The 17,265-nt window shown below is 39.0% G+C and overlaps 1 protein-coding gene across 1 annotated transcript in view; it reads left to right on the top strand.

Moving 5' to 3' along the window:
• The first annotated feature begins 311 nt into the window (after positions 1-311).
• pde4ba (phosphodiesterase 4B, cAMP-specific a) overlaps positions 312-17,265 on the top strand; it is a 199,244-nt gene continuing 182,290 nt past the window's right edge. The window contains exon 1 of the mRNA XM_072684239.1: positions 312-551. The gene's annotated coding sequence lies outside the window, so the exon portion shown is untranslated. The remainder of the gene's footprint in view (positions 552-17,265) is intronic.

The following is a 17,265-nucleotide window of genomic DNA, read 5'->3' as shown; positions in this document are numbered from 1 at the left end:
GAAATGATCTCTTTACAGCTACAGCTAGATATAGTGACCTCACTTCTTGACTTCAGATGTGAACATCTTCTCTACAGAAATGCAATATTTACAGATTTTACAGTCTTTCGGTTACTTTTGTACTTGTACTTGTGTTCCTCGTGTGTCCAGTGCTTCTCCGGATTAAACCAAGTCCTCCTTAACTAATAGGAACATTTTCCTTCAGCGTTTCTGCTTCTCACACTCCGCCGCTGTCCAAAGCGAAACCGCCAGTGCTGTGAGAGGAGGAGAGGAGAGAGGGGGGTGGGCAGGGGGAGGAGGTGGGCTGAGGGGAATGAGGAAACCCTCGACGCCGGGACAGAGCGTCTGTTTGGCGGTGAAAGCCCTCCACCACTGCCCTCTGTGATTGGCTCAGTGCGATCAGTCTGCCTCATGGGGAGCGACGGGATCACCGGGAAAGCATCGTGGTGTTAGGAAACAGAGGAGCACATCATCCAGCTAACATCCCCTCAGCGTCTCTCAGCGCCCTTTTGTCTCCGATCAACCGAGAGAAAAGTGGATCCTTATTTCAGGTAAGATCTGCTCCGAACCTCCTCCGGCAGCGGGCTGCTGGCTTTTGTCCTATTGTCCCAAAAATGTAGAGGTTCTGGGAACGTGCTGGTGTACGGGGGTCTGTTTTTGGGGGTGTTCCTGTCAGGACTCTGTAGTGTGGTTCTGGGTCACGCTCTGCTTCATCGACTTTTACTGAGTGCTGATTGATGAACTTGCTCTTTTGTGTTTTGACAGCAGCCACAATGAAGCTGCCTGTGGGCTGGAGGCTGTGCGTGCGTGTGTGTGTGTGTGTGCGTGTGTGTGTGTGTGTGTGTGTATTTGTGTATTTGCATGTGTATGTGTGTGCCGTGCGGTTGTGTCCTTATATTTGGACGCTACACTACAGCCCATCTGCTGTCAGCTGAACCAGTGTGAGTGTGTGTGTGTGTGTGTGTGTGTGTGTGTATTCAGCATCAGTGTGCAGTGTCACCTTTTACGAGTAGAAGAGGTAGACCTGCGGAGTTCATATGAATCTAGGTTAGTATTATGATCTGTAGTTCAGGTTCAGGCGACTGCAGAGTAAGGATGGAGGAACACATGGAGGCTGGAGCATAAGAGCAGCTCAAATATTGAAAGAAATTATCAACAGAAATATAATTGAGTGTCTGAATGAGTTTCCATTTAATACATCTGTATTGTTACGTCATTAATAGGCTTAACTAACAACGACAACAACAACAACAATAATAATTATAATGTAAACATACTATTCAACAATTATTTAAAGAATAGCATTATAAATTATATTTTATAATTTCTATATCATTATTATTATTATTATTATTATTATTATTAGTAGTAGTAGTAGTAGTAGTAGTAGTATTAATACATATTATTTAAAAAAAGCATATCATGCAATCATTTCAAATTATTTTTAGCCATATATTTATGTGTTTATTTCTGTATTCTTATGATCACAGTTTTATGCCATTAGTTAAACTGGACTAATAAAATACAACACTTATATATACAAGTACATTCAAACAGAATGAAGTAAAAAAGAGTCAGAGTGACCCTGCGACAGACTGGCAGCCTGTCCAGGGAATATTACTGCCTTGCGTCCAGTGCAACCCTGACCAGGAAGAATCAAGTGAGAAAATGGTTGGACGGATGGACAGAGAGCAGTCTCTCAACACATAACTAAGACGTCCTGGCTGGTCTTCAAATGCGTGACATCAGGCCTTTGTGACTGGTCCAGAATGCGGTGGCAGGATGTATTTTTAGGATTCCTAAGTTCAGTCATGTCACCCCTCTGCTGCGTTCTCTTCACTGGTTTCCTGTAGATGATAGAATTAGATTTGAAACTCTGATGCTGGCTTTCAAAGCCAGAAACATTGACTTGCTCCTAATCCTAACCAAAAGCCCTTTAAGCTTTGAAATGGCTTGGCTTGACCCACCATCCTTTAAGATGTGTGCGATGCCAACTGAATACTTAATTCACTTAATTCAGATCTAATTTTGCAGTTGTTAAATGCTTTTGGTTGCTCTGTATGTAGACGGCAGTGCATATTGTAGTATTGGGCATCATTTGTGTCTAAGCATGAGTAGTGGTTTTTGTATTTGGCAGTATGTGAGTTTATGGGTACCTTTGACATCTTTGTTCAAGAACTAAAAAAACATTAAGTTTTACAACGGTAGCAGTGAATGTTTCTAGGGTCTTATTAGAGTTTCTAATCTTTGGCCACATTGTAAGCTAAGGCAGAGCATTTACTATTCCATCACAGTTACATGTAGCAGCAGCCCTGTATTGTCATGTATAGGGCTGCTGAGTGGCAAGCATGCTGTTACATCTATTTCCATTTGTCTATACTATATGTGGGATGTGCTATGAAACCGAATGAGATCTCTGTAAAGCGGAATACAAATTTGCTTTTAATATGTCCATCTAGAAGCCTGGTCAACTACCAGATTGGGAAACCGAGGTCTTATTATTGCATGCACACCAGGGAGCCTCACACTATTTGAGACATTTATTTACTGCCTGTTTGACCCGTTTTCTTGTGCACCCTGCTGAATGCTTGCCATCCCCCGTACTGGCCAGGGCAATGTCTTGAGAGTGCCTCATTTGAATCCTTTGATGATGGATTGGCAAGCTGGTGAGCCCTGGGAAATCCTCCATACATGCTCTTGATGTCTCCATCCTTGCTGTAGTGGAACTGCTCTGTTTTATAAGTCAGCACATAGAAATAACAAAGACAAACGCAATTGATGAACCTTTAAAATAGATTATCTTAACTCTTAACTTAATTTTAAAATACAGACAGATTATGAGTATAAGCCCCACAGACAACAGAAGACAAGTGATTTATAGCACACCATTCCCTGTTTAGGCTGCATGTTGTCTGAACACATTTAAGAATTGCAGGTTGTTGTTCTGCTGCAAAATGCATGTCTTTCTTCAGTGCAAAGCTCGACGTTGGGTGTGTATGTATATAAATACAAATTTGCTCCTTTATCCTGTACCATTTTCTGATATTGTTGTGCATCTCCAGTTGTACTCAAGTTTCACGACAGAACTGACTATGGGCAGAGGCAAAACACTCCTCCAAGATTGTGTATTATAAATCACAAAGAGAAAAAAGGACCTATCACCTAATCATTTCAGTCAGAGTATTCCTTAAAGGCTTAAAATGGCAAACGTGAGACCCTAAAAAGAAGGGGCAAACACTACCTCCATTTTTTATAATGAAACTTTATTCTTTATTATTGTTTAGAGGAGGATCTTTAAACTTTAAAAAGTCCTTCACAAGAATGGCTTTTAAAAGAATCATAATTTCCTCAAGGTTAATTAGGGGAATCAAAAGTGGCCCTTTTGTGGCACTGCTACAAAGATGCCTTTTGGCACCTTTATTGTTTAAGAGTGGGGAACCTCTGCATGTGAACAGAACATGACATAATTAGCAGTAAGGTTTTTACACAGTGTTCCCTCATGAGCATTTCTTCAGTTTGCTCAGTAGCTACCAACAGAACATAATCAAGGAAAAAACACAGAGACACATAGTGCATAGTGCGCCCTAGGACTACGCTGAGTGCATGTTGTGAATGAGCCAGTGGATCTTAGCATCCTCTCATGGTGAGAGACTGTGACTGAGAGGAGGATGTTCTTATTATTGATTGACAGTGCAGGGTTGCGTGACTGTTACCGTCATCACTCTGATCATCAATCAGAGCCTGGTTTGTAGCAAGGCTCTCAAGCTGTGGAAGCTGAGAAAATATGTTATCTATCTATCTATCTATCTATCTATCTATCTATCTATCTATCTATCTATCTATCCATCCATCCATCCATCCATCCATCCATCCACCCACTCATCTGGCATAAAGGCTATGGTAACTCAGATAAACACAATTGTGGTGAGCAGGAAAGTGTCTCAGAATGCACATGTCCAACCTTAAGGAGCATTCAATCATCACTTGAATGCTAACGTCTATTTAAGTATTGATGCTGATGATGTACATCCCTTATTATAATTGTGCCATATTACTATCATATGTAGGTACACACTGTGTGTGAAGGATGTGGACGTTGCAGTTTTTTAAAAAAGACTTTTACAATGTACATTTTCTGCCACTATCTGTTTGAATGGGGAAAAACCCCAAGGACATTCATGTCTTCCATGCATGCATAATCTATTATGACTTCAAGCAGTTCAGAATCAAGACTGTCCTCCAAATGATTAATTTAACTCACCCCCCCCCCCCCCCCCCCCCAAAATATATTTTTTTCCTGCCATGGTCTTTTTCTTGCTGTTCTTTGAAACCGGACACTGAATGCTGGTTTGGCCTGTGTGACATTTAACGGACCTACATGCTCCCAGCACTGTTGCTTTTTGATTGGGGCACTAAAAGGCCATAGCACATTAATTAAATCTTATGCATCAGCGGCCTGGTTAAAAAGATTTCACAACATGAATACTGAATTGTTAGTTATGACTTAAAGGTCTTTAAATCTGTGTAACGCTCCGACTGACCTTTACATTTATGGAGCAATTATGCAGTGGCTTTTCTAAGAACAGCCCTATGCTTTAGTTCCTGACCTGATGTCAAGAGTGCTCAGGTGATTTAGGCTGTTTTTTTTTAACTACATTTGCATAAATTTCCCCTTTTTGTTTGATCACTAAGAGCTTACATACCTATGGTTTACTTCAGCTTTTGATAAAAGTATATGTTGCTTGAAAGGCTCATATCCTGCCTGTCATTGTATTTAATTGCCTTTCTTAAGCTTCACTTAAAATAAAATGTGTGCAGATGTATTGAATATAACTGAAATGAGCCATTTCCAACCTCTCTTTATTCTATAGGCTGTTTTTGCTGCTGTGGCCTTATGACCTGCTCTGATTGGCTGCACTGCAATGTGCCTCATTCAAAAAGCTGTGTAACGACTCTTCCATGATTTGATTTTAATCTCAATACTGGGTTCACACATTAATATCCTTATAATGATGACTGCATCTGTGTTGTTGCATAATCTTCTAATGAAACTAGAGCTGGGGGGCAGGAGGTGTTGTGAGTTCAGTCCTCACTCTGGTCACTGTCTGTGAGGAGTTTGGTCTGTTCTTCCTGTGCCTGCTTGTGTTTCCTCTGGGTACTCTGGTCTCCTCTCACCAAAACCACAACCACATATGGTAGGTAAATATGGTTACGTTAAATTAAATTGTGTGAGGGTAAGACTCTCTTTAAGGTCTAAAAAACCTCTGGCACCGCTCAGAGAACCATTTGAACTCCCTTTATGTTTAAGAGTGTACGTGTGAGTGTGTGTGTGTGTGTGTGTGAATGGGTGGTAGGTACTCTGCAAAGGACTGTTTGTGGACTGTCCTGCCTTGTGCCTACTAAAAGGCTCTGGACCCACTGGGAAGAAGCAGGTAACAAGATGGATGGATGATTTCTGTACTATAGGCCCTCGAAATGTGTTTCACATTGCAGTTGGATACCTGTGATCCACACTAGCATACACAAAGAGTTGAACTGGCAATGACTGAGCTGGCCAATTTTATTCAAGGCTCAGAGTAGCCTTAACTGTGGTAAAGCAATGCCATGCATGTCTTGCCTCCTGTCCTGCCAGTGCTGATCCATATGTTGCTCTCATTATGTATAGGGCCATTAGAGTGGGAAGTGACTTTCATCGATTAGCTTTTGCCCAGGTCCACTCACACTTATTATGCTATGCTGACTGAGGGGGTGACAGTGTAATAAATCTTTGAATGCAGCTACAATACCTTTTTTCTTAAGATGAGACGTACCAATGCTTTCAAGCAGCAATTGTAGTTTTGCCACATATTAAAGATTATTCTTTTTTTTTAGTTTCCACTAATTCAAAGAACCATTTAACCAGACCAAGAACCAGTTAAGCACCAGTAAAGGATCTTTTAACCTGACATGATTCTATACAGAACCGTTGCCTTTACTAAAGAACCATTGAAGAACTTTTTAAAGAGTGTTTTTAAAGCATTATAAATGTCTTTATCAGAAAGATTGTTTTAAAAAGAGCAGAGACATTCGAGTTTAACCTGTAGGATCTCTGTCTCATGCTAGAGTTAGGGCTACGTCAGACCATGTTTTATTTATCACTAAATACAAATACAGTACGTGACTTGTATTTCGGAGTGTAAAAATCAATGTTTTCTTTGACATGATTTGCCTCAGTGTTTACGGTGACTGGAAATTGAAAGGCAGGGGTTGAGAGGTTTTGTGATGGCTCATTAGATAAGCCAACAGTGCAGACAGTCAAATCAGAATGAGATCATCTCCTCTTTTCTCTGCTGGATTTTCTATGCTCATCTGCATTTGCATTGTGGCATCAGACCAGCTCTGTTACAGAAGTCATTTTTACTGAGCAATTATACGATCAGTTCATTACAATAAAGACTTGCCTTCACAGAATAATTAGCGTTTAAAATTACAATAATTTACAATCATTTAAAATTACAACTAATGTTATCATAAATTAGCTTTTTTGCCATTTTAAAGTCCTCAAACCCAACATTTGTATTTAATTTTTATTTTTCCCATAAAGTCTATTAAAGTGTTCACATGGTTTTATAAACCTAAAACAGTCAAAAATCATTATCCCCTAGAATTAAACTGACTGGTTTTGATACTGCAACTTTAAGAAAGATATACAAGAAACCGTCTCTGTTCTGACTTGCTACTCTGTATCACACCTCATTCAAAAAGCCGTTTGAAGAGCTGTTGGGTGAATAGGTGAATGTATGTAAAACATCTGTTTTTCTGATATCATTAAAGTCATTGTGTAAAACAGGCTGTTTAGTGAGTTGGGTCATTAAGGTTCTTTAATAAATGCTTGTTTAATTTGATTTCTGTATTAAAAACTACCAATTTTATTTATTATCATTTAAAGCAACAATATGTAGCATATGTACCTTGATAGAACAGCTTCAAATACTTGTGATACTTTACTTTAATAAGGAGAATAGCATCTCTATCATTGTTACTCCAGGCTTGACATGCTGTGAACTGACCTATGTAACTTTGGAGAAGTGGACAGGACAATGCTCATGAGACCTGCATAACGTATAGCTGTGTAAAGTGAGTCAAATAACTGTAAAATCCTCTAATATGACTGTACTAGGTCAGTCCACATGCACTATCAGTACCAGTTCTGTATCTTTTCAGCTGGTCCAGAAATGCATGTGAAAAGCATGTCTTTTAGAGGTGGCAAGTTACACTTTCTGTCTGTAGTACTCTTAATGATAAAGGTCTCAAATGGTTCTTTGGCAGTTTAGGTTCTCAGGTTAGGTTTTCAGTCTTTATTTTACTGTATTGTTTTTATTATTCTCAGCATGGGCATATAATTAAAATATAAAAATAAATAAAAATAGCTGAGATGCTAATCCGGTCTTTTTAGACTTTTACTTGATGTTCAATGGTTCCATGAAATGAACAGCAATACTGAATCACTAATCACAACTATTTCAAGTTACAGTTTACAGTTGACTGTTAACTATGGCATGATTGTGACAGATTACTGTTCTGACATAATTTTGCAGGAATTTAGAGGTCCTGTTATGAGTTATGACCAGTCTGGCAAGTTGCTGATTTGGTGTTGAAGAACAGACAGTGTGTATGTGTGTGTGTGTGAGAAGAGAGAACTTGTTTGCTACTGATGGCAACTGGAAGGAGCTAATGCATCATGATCTGACTGGTCAGTCTGCTCCGTTCTAGGTTCTTGCTGTCAGCTGCCAACCAGTGATGCAAATTTATCCTAAAAATGCAATGCTCATTTTTTTCTCACTGGAAATTGGAAAGATTTCGCTGCTGATACCTGAAATATCTACCTGGATAAATAGTGTATACCACAGCAGAGTAAAAAATAAGGTATGTAGAAATCTTAAAGGCCTGGCAAGATCTTGATAGACCTTGACAGCAGCTGACTTAAGTCCATATTGCCTGCTGACATATGTGCTGGCATGATTTTGTAATTATGAATTATTTGACCTTGAAATTATGCAAACTAAGATTGCATGCTTTCCATGAAAGTCACTTCTACTGGCAAACACATTTGTTTATTCATCATTTTAATAAGGCATTTCAGAGGCAGATTATGATGAATATTTTATAAGCTGAGCAGACATGGTGAATTGAGAGCTACTCTGAGGCTATGCTGAGTTTTTTGTCATTAAAAAACTCTCTGCGTCTCTTAGCAGAGTTTGTCCATGACTTGACTGACCAGGGGACTCTCGGCCATATGCTCCAGTCAGACTGTTCTCACAAGTGCAGCAGCTAAAGATGCACTTCACACAACTGAGGCTCTGCGGGAACAGATGTTGTGCTGTGCTGCCAGCTATCTTGCTGTACCAGAATGTCACAGGTTAGCAGAGGAAACCGAGGTTACAGTAGGCAGGAGAGGTACAGGGTAGCTATGAAATCGTTCAGTTCGTGAATTGATGTATTCATTTGAGTGGGTGGTTTGCATGATTAAACAGGCCCAGACATGGACACATTAAAGGTAAAACGGGTTGATCAAAAAGGGGAACAGAAATGAAAGTCTGCCATAGACAAAGTTTTCTCTTAATTCTAACCTGCAGTTTGAGCCACAGTCTACATAAGTGTAAATGAGGGCTTGGATAGGCCTCGTTTTTGTCTTTTTTAAGCTGCAACCTACTGCAGATGTGTAACTTAAAGAGCCCTCGTCCTCGTTTTTATTTATTAAACAAATGTGATATTTTATTGTTAGTTTCAAATGATACCATTCCTCCACATATATGGAAACTAAGTTCCAAAAGCTGTCCACTTGCACTAGGGGTGGGAATCTATAGGCACTTCACGATTTGATTCACTGCTCTTGTTTTGGAGAGCATGAGGCGCTAGCTGCCACCCATCGGTGATAGAATGCGTGGTTGCAGTGACATAAGATTCTGTTGCAGTGAATGTTCACACATCGCATATTATAGCTATCCTACCCGTTTTCTTCAGTGATTCCATGACTTTGGTTTTGGTCTTGTTGTACTAGAGTAGATCGCTGTGTCAGTGAAATATCTTCAAGACGGGCCCCGAGTGGTCCCGCGGAATAAGCTGGTTCGACTTGAGGATCGCTAGTTTGAATCCCAGGCATGCTACTAGACATTGGCAGCCGGGGCCCTGAGAGAACACAATTGGCCGTGCTCTCTCCAGGGTGGGTAGAAGGCACTTTCTCCTCACATCAGTCCAGTGCAGTGCTGGTTGGCACTGGTGTCTGCTGGCCAGTGCATCAGAACTGGGTACACAGTGCTTTCCTCTCTCTCTCACTCTCTCTCTCTGCACAACATAGTCATCCACATCAGCATCGAGATGCATCTAAACCCCCCCCCCACTCCTAAATTGCACTTTGTCACGGATATGATGTCACAACCATGAACATATTTACATATGACTGCCCACTTCACCTAAATGTTTACCTCAGCAGACTTACTGTGTTGGAGTGAAATATATGAGGGTAAAAGGTCATGACTGTACTTGACGGTTGGGAAGGAAATAAATCATCAGCAGCCTTCTGAAGAATCCATAAATCTGACAGAAATGGCTGAAAGGTATTTTTTCATGATATTGCTGAGCACAGTGTATTCAGTACGGTTCATGCTAGACTGCTTTTTTAGCAAGGCACAACACAGAGCGGCCAATTAGAGAACTGGTGATTTATATATTGTCAAAGCCTTGTACAATGTTACAGGAAACGGATGTTACAGGAAACCTTCTTAACTTTCAATGAAAGTCAATGTAGAAAGATTCTGGACTGTTTCTATTGGTCTATTCATCATGAAATTTAAATATAATGTAAGTTCCAACTGCCAACAGTAACGCAAATATATATACATATCTGTGTGACATTATAGGCAAAGTAAGCATCTTCTTCTTTTAATTTAAGGGATACAGAGAAAATATGCAAAACTGAATTGTGACTTTATGATGCATTAAACCACACGAATATTTAAAACGGCCTTTAAGGAGAAAAATCAATGAAAAAAATGAAGAAAAATGTGGACTGTGCCCGTTGATATGACCCCTGGGAGATCAGCTGGTGGAGAGGACAGATCTTTCCTTTCCTACTTAAAGCTGGGGCATGACCAGATGTGCTTACAGCTACAAATAGCTGTGTTTGTGGTATAACTGGGCATCAAGTTTGGGTCCCAGCGGTAGAACGAGACCTTCTTAGCCAGCTACACCACAAAGAAAGCAGTACCTTCCCCCTGGAGGACAAAGCAAATGCATCTAAATACATGTTGTTGGACTGTAGTAATTAGATATATAGATAGGTTAGGCACAGAGAAAGAACATAAGTGGGCATTTGTTATGACAGATAAACTGGAGTTGCAACTATGTACTTGATGTAGTGTTGAAGATGACATGACTATTTAAAGGAACACTGAGTTTAATCGAAACAGTGCTTCCACACAGGCCTATGTGAGCTGAAAAGCAAACTTTCCTGTGGCCTACTCTTATCTCTCTTTTACCTCCAGGGAGATTGAAAAGCTGGAGCAGCCTCGTTTGCAGCGATGTGGGACTGTTTTTTTGTCGAGCCAATACTGCTCTGTAGACCTGCTGTTCCCTGCCTTTCTCACGTCTCAGAAACTCCACATCTCCACCAATAATGAGCTGGGGATTTGATGTGAAGAGTGAGATAGAGAGTAGGAAGTAGAAAAAGAGAGAAATTGGGAGGGAAAGAAAGGTAATAGGGAGATGAAAGATGGCAGAACTAAAAGGTGGTTATGGTCATTTTGTGTGGCAGAATGGATTGGAGTTAGCAGGGGGGTTACTCAGGCTAAGCAAGTGAATACTTTTCAAAACAGTCCTTTCAGGTTTATGTTTTTTGTAGATACTTCTTCCCATTCTGTGCGGCTTGCGTCCATGTTCACATTTCCTTCTTCTGATATATGTCTGATACTAGACATATATCAGAAGAAGGAGACTAGTCCTAGCTTTACTTCAGTTGGAGTACATTTCTACCGCCTTTGCTCACTGAGATCTTCACCCGTTCTTCATGGCAGATTTGTGCCAGTTTGTTCAAGGTGGTTGAAAGATGTGAATCTGCAGTACTGATTAAAAACTACATTTTTCAAATACCTTTCACCTTTTTGTTCAGTCGCTCTTTACTTTAGCTTTGTGCTTGGAATCATAGTCCTGCTAAAAAGCAAGACTTGTTCCAAGCTTTTTTAACACATTAAAGCAGACTGTCTTGCAGCTCCCTGTGTTTTGCACCATCCAGTCATCCTTCTGTTTTAACAACATGCCCAGCCCCACTAAGGAAAAGCATGCCCACGGCAAGATGCTGCCACCCCCATACTTCACTGTCTCTAATTTCCTCAGAATGATCTTTGGTCTTCATTTTTACAGCTTTTCTTCGGATTCTCAGTCTGGCCATTGGGACTAGAATTCATGTTTTTCATGTACGGAAAAGGTGAACATTTTTAATGATTCACATGCAGAGGTCAACTATAGGCCTCAAATTCAGGCAGAATCTTTGTTATCTCTGAGCCTTAACAGCACAAGGGCCAAATACTGCAATCAGATTTTGTTAGTCATTAAAGAATATATACTGACATAAAATTAATATTACTTTAAGTGGATGCAACTTTCTAATACTAATATATATATAATATATAATATAATATAATAAAATAATATATATATACTTTTGTGGTAAAACATTGGTCTGCATTCATTTCTCTTTCTAGTACATTCATCACTCAAACCCAGCTATAAATATTGTTTTGCAGACTTGTTTAGAGACACTGCTTATTTGTCAGGCAGCATCAATATCTAACATCATTGTTCACTTAGTGGTCTGTCATTGGCTGTCTTAACATAGACTGTTATATATTGACACAACACTTCATCACAGATGAAAACAGTATCTTTATGCTGTGGCCACTAATTTTCCACCCCTGATCAGCATGCTTTTTCAACAGGATGGGGAATTTGATGGATTCTGATTAGCTACAGTGCTGGAAGAGCCTCAATAACATTACTATTTAAGATACTCTGTACCTTTGTCTTATATTTTTGAATGCAAAGTGCTTGCTTTTGTATTGTCCAGCAACTCAGCTGAACCTCATCTCTTGAACAATGTTGGGAATCAACAGGCGGTAACTTTGCAGACAAGACCATCATCATAAATACATCATGAATATGGTGGTATTTTTTATTATTATAGCTTTTTATAAAGTGGTGACCCTTCATGGCGTTGATTTGTGTATGTATCTGACTGAAATACAAAATATGAGATTATTATTTTGAAGACATTATTTAAAGGCTTTATCTTGCAGCATGAAGCAGACATTCCACCTTAAAACAATGATGCAGTTATAGTATGGTGCCTGCAGCTTCTGCACCATTAAGGGTGGAACTAATAATTCCAGTGAGAAGCTAGAGAATAACTCCAGGCATTCATGGCTGCCATGTTTGTTTACAGTGTCATATATCTGCTTTTTTTAATTAGAAATGTTCTGCTGACGTTATGTCGGGGTGGTTAATTTATCAGAGCCAAAGCAAAATTTGTCTGTGCTTTTGTAGCGTATAATTAGGGAAACACATCACTTGAGTTATCTTAAGCACAGAGTTTAAACAAGCACATGAAGTTGGTACTCTTCTTGATTCTGCCCACAGAGCTTAAAAAGTGGAAGAGCGTGATCGATATGACTGGCATACTTACACTGATTATCTCAGATGTTACTGTGTTTTAGCAGTGATGTAGAGACACAATGTGTGAAACTAAAGTGGAACTAAAGCTCTTATTTGCGTTGCAGTCGAAGCCGAACATTCCAATCCCACCAGTGGAATCATACCAACCAGGGACCAACTACGGCAAATCCCACTGGTGGAACCATACTTCTAAAGGGCTTATACCTCCCACTGTATTACCATTGTAATTGCAGGTGGTGCTAATTTGATACAAGATATCAGTGACAGGATAATATTGGCAGAAAGTGCTGGATCAGATACAGTAGTGGAGAAAAGAAATCTAATCCAATCTGTAGCAAGTCAAATCTGTGGTGTAATGGTGTATATGGTGTAATGTGATGTTTGCTGAGTTCTTTTAGATTCTCATCTTAATTCTCATCATTTAAATAGGGTGATGAATTTGATGGATTCTGAGGAGCTACAGTTCTAGATGATTTTAACTTTATTATTCTTTATGTATTTTCCTGGGTTCATGTAAAGCACTTTGAATTGCCACTATGTTTGAAAGGTGCTATACAAATAAACTTGAAGTCTTATAAGCCTTGCCTAAGCACAGAGCTTCAATAAAAAACAGCACATTTTAAAGTTCAGTAGTTTCTGAAGAAGAAACATTGTTCCAGTATTGGCAGAAAAACTGGTATTTCTTCAATGAACCAGTCTGAAATTATCAGTCTTGAATAAGGGTAAAATTACTCATATGAATCATTGCGGTTTGCTACACAGCATCTGTGAAAGGCTTGAACAAATGAGGAGTTCTTTAAAAGCTGAGAGCAGCAGATTGCTTCTACACAGAGCATTGGTAATGTATGTAGACTAGAGGTTGGACTCTATCGAAACGCAATGCCTTTTACTTTAAAGGTTATTGTAAATCCTCCAATGTCATCACAGCAATCAGTGTTTTTATGATGTTCTGGTCTTTGAATAGTCTTTTCTTTAAGCCTTCAGTTAATGCTTCTTTACATAATTAACACACTTTGATGGTTTGAGAAGAACAAGGTATAATGGTATAAGGAATAAGGTATGTAATGAGTTTGTGGATGACAACGGCTCCAATTTTCCATTCAACTCAGCAGCTCCTTTCCGTTTAATTTTGCACTCAAGGAGATAACCAGCTCCCCATCCTTTGAGAAAGGTGCCCAGTTGCATGTAAACCAAGACCAATTTGAATGAAAATGAATGCATTGAAAACAAAGTTATTTTCTCCCCAGTTTCCTGTAATTTGATTTCTGCTGGCATGTACATCCGAGAGAGGGTCTCAGCAGAAAGCTCTATTTTTCACTTGCTGCCCGGTGCATTCTCTCAGCAGATAACTCCTATTTGCCACATTCTGGCTGTAACAGAGCGGTGTCATTAGCTATAATAGTCTTATGCAGTGGCTACTCTGATGTCATGTAAAGCATCTGGATAGATATGCTCATCAACGTTTTGTAAAATTTGTTTTAATTAAGTAGTAGCTTTACATATTCAGAATGCATTCTAGACTGCATAGCAGAAATACAAAGTAAAGTCAAAGGAGCGCACTGAAGATCTGCGAGAGATGATTTTAGATTTAGGGTTAAGGTTAGGGTTAGGGTTAGGGTTAAGGGTTAGGTTAGGTTGGGTTGGGGTAGGGTTAGGGTTAGGGTTAGGGTTGGGTTGGGTTAGGTTTAGGAATTGTGTTAGGTTAGGTTAGGTTAGGTTATGGTTATGGTTATGGTTATGGTTAGGTTAGGTTAGGTTAGGTTAGAGTTAGGGTTAGGGTTGGGTTGGGTTAGGAAGGATAATTATATTTTCTTTATTGTGAATGGATATTGGCTTTGTAAGAACACACACACACACACACACACACACATTAATCAGTGTATGAATTGTTTTGACCAGACTGCATTTTCAAAGTGAATGCGACAACAGAAAAATTATGTTCATAATGAAGAAGAACAGTGGATCTAGAGGCAGAAATATTCACTTTTTTGAGTAGGAAATAATGGGACCCAACAGTTAAAGAAAGAATAATTTGAGAATCAACCAAGCATGTAGCATTTCTTCTCCGGCATTTGGATCCCATCAAAGGTTGATGTATGGTTTCATGTTCCCTAGAGCTGCATCACCCATGCATGACCATGTCTCAGAGGTACAGCACAGAAATGTCATCAGTATGACAAGCCTGCAGCCACACATGTCCTTGTCATAGCAGCGGGGAGGCCATTGACACAGGCTAGATATGAACAGACCCACAACAGGACATCTCCACAAGCCTCCTCTAGCCAGTGGCCGAAAAACCTATTATAATGTAAAATATATACATAAACCTTTATGGCAGCCCTAAATGAGTGCAACATTCAACTGTATTCGACTGTGTTGGATCAGGCAGAACATACACATTATGGTGAGCTGATATTTCAGACCAACCATTAAAGATAAACAGCAGAATATGATCTGTAATATCTTCAAGTAATAAACTATGCCAACACGGATTACGTGACTTGTGCACAAATGCACATAAGGAGAGTGTTTTGATGATGCTTGATGTCCTTGCTGTTTGTGCTGTTTTTATCTGCCCATGTTGTCCATGTCTTTAGGGCCCAATTTAGAAAGTCAATATGAGATTTTGAACCATCATTTCTCCATCGTTGAACAAAACAATAATAAAGTGGAGGTTTATTGCAGTCTCAAAATTTCTCCAAAGACAAATACATGATTGCTCAGTTGCAAGCTACTGTGCTCTGCCTCTAACCATTTTGATTCTACCAGGTTCACATGTCTTACTCGCCACTTAAAGCTGAGCTTCACCTTTGTCAGGATAACTTTATTGTATGACAAGCCTCGTCTGCACCATAGCATGAGGTAATCTGTACGTTATAGCTCATTTGTAAAAGTAGAAAACATTCACATAATTAGATATGCATCATGTAATGCAGTAATCACCGTGGAAGGTTAGCATACAGGCTAAGAACACTAAAGTTCCCAGCATTCTGTAGAAGAAGGTTTTGCATTGCAATGCTAGTAAAAGAGCTTCTCAGCCACAGCGGTAGGTAAGTAATCGAGCAAAAATGTGCTTAGATATATTAGACCTGAGATTTTAAATCAATTAAAAGGTGCATAAACATGAAATTGGCTTTGAATTAAAGTAGTGAAACTTAGTTTGAAAGACTTTTCAGCTGTTGCAGATGCAATATTTTGTATGTTTCTTACTGCAGATAAACAAAGAGCATTCTGACCTTCACTAATTCAGATTTTTATATAGACTAAATAGATCATTGTTTTTGGCTTTTATTCATACTTAATTGCAAGACTTTTGGTCAAGTTTGTCTGATAGAAGAAGCTCTCAAATGTATGATTTAATTATTAGCTAATATCTACTTAGTATTAAAGATAACTTAATATTATATGTTATATTTTATTTTTATGGAATAATATAGCAAATCTACAAATACACTTTTGGTACAGGATTACTTATAATGATCAGTATAATCACATTTATAGACTGTATATCCAAAAGTATCCAGACATCTCTTCTAGTTAGCAAACTATTTTAAGTGCACCCATGCTAATATTATAGTAAAGCATTGCTAGTAGAATATAAACCTAGTTTATATTCTATATAAACTCAGTTAGAGGAGTATTAAGACCATGAAGCACTAGAACTGCATTCTCTGGAGTGATGGAGCTCCATCCAGTCCAGATCCTAGTCCATATAATCAGTACCTGACCTCACTAATGATCTTTTGGCTAAATGAAATCAGTTTCCTACAACAGTGTTCCATCATGAGTTCCTAAACTCATTAACACACTGTTGATGTATACACATGTGTGTTAGATTATGTACCAGTGTGGTGGGAGTAGTAGGAGTAGAAGAAAAAAATACAGACATCCTCTAGTCCTGTGGTCAACTATCTGGTATAATTCATAGTTTTTACGTTCCTGTTTTGACATTTTCTGAGAAGCAATCATGCGGCAACATGAAATGGATCAAAGAGGAAGGTCACTGATGTCATATAATCTCTCCATACTTAAAAGGGTTTGTTTGAAGCTCAGCTAACTCTGGAAGCAGCAAGGTTGATTGTACAGGGATTTGAGGAATGGAACAAACTGCAGTTCTGTTCTGATGTACAGACAATGCTCAAATTGTGTTTGTCAGTGGTTGATGTGGGTCTTTTGAATAGCATTTGATATACATCAGACAGAAAGCTAGAATACCTTATTAGAACATCATATTTAGGTCATTAAAGGAGTAAATAGGGCTCTATAGGTAGTACTGAGTAGGATCTCTTGGGCACATACTAACAGTGATGCCCTTTTTGGTTCTATATAGAACACTTTCTTAAAATCAGAACTATCTACAAAAGGTTTTCCTAGCCTATGAAAAACTGTTTAACCAGGAATAACCAAATGGTTATTTGAGCTATCCTGGGTTTATATAGAACTGTTGCCTTTAATAAAGAATCTTTTATCAGCATCTTATCAGCATTTGAGGCTGATAAGTAGGGCTATGAAATATGAATAAACTACCATATTGCTATTATGTTACTATATATTAAGCAG

Source organism: Salminus brasiliensis, chromosome 7 (genome assembly GCF_030463535.1).
Source record: "Salminus brasiliensis chromosome 7, fSalBra1.hap2, whole genome shotgun sequence".
In the NCBI taxonomy this organism is placed as follows: domain Eukaryota; kingdom Metazoa; phylum Chordata; class Actinopteri; order Characiformes; family Bryconidae; genus Salminus; species Salminus brasiliensis.
The sequence above is the reverse complement of the archived record's forward strand: the minus strand, read 5'-3'. Positions and strand labels throughout refer to the sequence as shown.